Source organism: Fragaria vesca, linkage group LG4 (genome assembly GCF_000184155.1).
Source record: "Fragaria vesca subsp. vesca linkage group LG4, FraVesHawaii_1.0, whole genome shotgun sequence".
Lineage (NCBI taxonomy): Eukaryota > Viridiplantae > Streptophyta > Magnoliopsida > Rosales > Rosaceae > Fragaria > Fragaria vesca.
This window is the reverse complement of record NC_020494.1, coordinates 14,627,707-14,631,699: the sequence shown is the minus strand read 5'-3', so window position 1 is coordinate 14,631,699 and position 3,993 is coordinate 14,627,707.

The following is a 3,993-nucleotide window of genomic DNA, read 5'->3' as shown; positions in this document are numbered from 1 at the left end:
CGATAAGAAGTCTTTTTTTTTTTTAAACGTTTTTATTAATAACTCACACACCATACATATGTCCGTGAGGTTTGAACCCGTGACCTCAAATTTGTCAGTTAAACATCTTAACCAACCAAACCACGGCTCACCGACAATTGATAAGAAGCTTTAAATCGCCTCTACCTTGATATGTGAGATGTGTCATAAAATGAAGATGCTCAAAGAGCGAATGATTAGCACAGAAAGCATTGAATACGCCTAGATTATTATTACTAAAACAGATCATATGAACCATGGTCCGCCAATAAATGTAGTCTCGCTCATGGTTAACGAGTTTGTAACACATGCACATATACAATACAAACTAAGGTCTAAAAGGATATATCAACAAAGTTGGACTAATCACCCACCATAAGTGTACAAACGTGAAGACCTTGCATACATACTTATCACACGCTAACGAGAGTAATGACTCAAAGGCTATTGTTCGACCAAACTTTACCACACCAAGTGGTTACATATAGTTTTACCACACTAAGAAAAAATATAATTTTACCACATGGGCATCTTACTTTGAACATGAATGTCATGTGGGCTCTTAACTTACCAACATGGCTCACTTGTTCATTGTATCGAGGGTTTTGAAACTGAAGGAGAAGTAAAAGTGGATGCCATTACTTTATTTGTCAGCTCCTCCTTCGTCTTCTCCTTGTTAGAACACAACAAGGTAGGGGTGGGTTTGGTTCTATTCGGTTCGGTTTTCACCTAAAACCGGAAACCAAACCGAATATAAATTTTGGTTTGATTCGGTTTGGTTTGGCATTTTTGAGACCTTGAACCAAAAACCAAACCAAACAAAAGGTTCGGTTCGGTTCGGTTTTGTTTTTTCCCTTTTTTCTTTTGCAATTTTTGTTTTTGATTTGTATGCTTTTAGCTTAGTAAAATATCATGCATAAGGTATTTAGTTTTTTTCTTTTAAGTCCGAAGAGTTTCTTGTTTTTATAAGCATACGCTAAATCAATAAAATTTATGACAATCACTTAATAAAGCTAACAATCTATAAGTTTATTCCCACACCTCTAAGTGTTAAATTCACATCCTTTTTTTTATACACCCAACATTATATTTTAGGAATACATTAAATTTACCAAAAAAGACATCTATATTAAAATTAAAAATATATTTAGAAACTATGAATATACTATATATCTTACTTTGCGTTTTTTTCCACCAGCAAAATATATATATACATCATAGCTACACTATGCATAATCAAACAACTATCTTTCCAAAAATCATCATAAAAAAACAAAAAAAACAAAACAAATCAAGCAACTATAGAATTTATGGTGATCTCCGATCGAAAAAAGAATTCATAGTGATAAAAAAAAAAACATGTAGAATTCATGGACATAAGTGATGTCAAAACCCATATTGTCATTGTTCAGTTTTATAGGTTAAGATCCGGTTGTTGTTTAACTATGTTACGAACAACTCATATAAACATCTTCAACTCTATTTTTTGTTTAGAGAACATTTCGAACTCTCTTTGATCGTGTTATATATGTTGATTAAGCATATATATTCTATCTCCTTTCGGAAAAAAAAAATTATATATATATATATATATCTATTTGTTTTTCAGTCTGTATTATGAATGAGAGTATTTTAGAAAGTTTGAGGTTGTGTATTAAGCAAAATAATAAAATATAAAAACTTAAGGTGGTGTATTAAGTAAGAGATGTGTATCTAGTATCTAGCAACGTGTGAATAAAATTTCTCAATAATGTAACCTAATGGTACTTTGAAAGTTTAATACACGATAATTGCTAAAGAATTAAGAATATACCACAACGACACTCCATGATACCATAATTTGAAAACTTTAAAGTTCACCTTCAACACATCAATAGTGTATAGTTTAAAGTCCATCAAAATAAAGTTTAAAGTTTAAAAATTATAAATTAGGAATGAAGAAGAGAAAAATAAATTAAATATTATAGTCATCATTTTAAGCTCGCAAGAATGAGGTCTTTGATTTTATCAAAAGAAAGAATGAGGTCTTCTTATGAAAATGATGACTAAAAATAGAAAGTGGGAGTGTTTTGGTTTGGTTTTTTTTTTTTTTAGTTTGGTTTTTTGGTTCGGTTTTTTCGGATTTTGGATTCGGAATTCCACCCGTACAACAAGGCCTCCACAAAGCTTGGCAGGAGCGCTTCGATTGAGGTTTGAAGCTCTATCAGCTTCGACTTCCTCTTGTGCTTCCTACTATACCAGCTCACTTTTTTCTGGAAATCTGATATATCGGTTGATAGGACAGCCAAAAAGACACTTCAAGTCTGCCTCGGCAAATCGAGGATATGAAGCACCTCCGTAAGTGCCAGATGACTCGAGAGAAGCATCAGCCTTCTAAACCCATCTAGGGTAACCCTGAGTTTGGTGCACTCCCAACCAAAACTGAGTAGAGTACTGAAATCTGTATCCACTAGTATGCCCTGCACTGAGGTGATTTCCCCAATTATCTGCATCCCAATAGAAGATGGGGCGGATCTCGGATCAGTATTCTCTCTATCACTAGAGGAGATTGTCGTTGTTGCCTCCAAAATCTCGCATATCTCAGTGGAAGGATATGTTTTCGGTTGTGAAGAGACTGTTTCCACTTCACTCACCTCGGATGTGGATGTCGTCATGCCACCACTCGAAATTTCAATAATGATACATCTTGATTGTTGTGTGATTGTTACGGCATATCTTCTTGTTGTCTCCATTGCACTGGTCAATGTAATCTTAGTTACACGCCACCTTAAGGCCTCAATCTCACAATACAGCTAGCGGTTGAGTGCTTGGAGCCTCGGACCATAACCATCGCTCACTAAACAAGGTGCCTAAACATTTGGATGACAACTACTCACTCCTTCGAATTCCTCTAGCAGTAGGATGACGCATCCCAAAGTTACCGCCAACTGTTGAGTTTCTCATTCTTTCCCAACGACAGCTGTCTCCTTTGCTATGTCGTGGATCACCGGTCTCAAGCCGAACAATGTGTCCTGTAATTTTTCAAGCTAATCCTTGAAAACCGAAGCCCTTCTCCGCCATGCACAACAAGTGGAACGGGGATTCCTCTAATGAAATCGGCGGCCATCTTGAATTTTAAACCCCTGGAATATCAATGATGACTAAATCCACCTACAAAAACCAAGCAAAACAACAAACAAAATTAAACATCCCCAGCACATCTACTCCACACAAAATCCGCCACAAAATCCGAGTACCAAATAAAAAACTTACACGAAATAACTCCGATCGCTAAACCCAATCGCCTAAAATTATAACAAAACAACACAAAATCAGAGAAAAGAAAATCAAAAACAAATCGCAGAGATTACATAAAGGAAACACAAATAGTTTGAGAATGATATAGAAATTGACCAAACAAGCACAGATACGATACTCGACAAGAACGAAGAAGAGGAGGGAGAGAGATGTTGGAGACGAAGAGAAGGGGTTCACAGTTCTTTCGTGTAAAGTGTTTCTCAATGGGGCTCGACCTATATATAGTCAATGACACAACGAGTAAAATAATACAAGAAACCAAAGGCAAAATTCCGAGGGTAGGTCGGCGCAAGGAGGGTAAAATGCTCGTGGAATTTAAAATAATGCAATTTAGTGGTTCTAGTATATATGTCGCAACTAGGATTCCTCGTTACCGTGTTCCAAGTGGAATAATGTTTCGATTTTCGGGGTCTATTCTCATCGATATGACAAAGTAAGCAATAACCAAAGCTGTTCTTAATCACTTTTTATGTGAATTTGGTAGGAAAAGGATAACAAGTTAAATTAACTTGTTAGAGTTAAATTAACCAAGCAATTAACCTTTCTCTAAATAAGAGTGAATTGGATTGAGCTGAATTGACTTGCTAGAGTTCTAATATCTTGGACAAAGATATAAAATCGCCCAGGAACATTGATCTTGTAATTAAAGCAATCGATAAGAAGCTTTTTTTTTTTTTT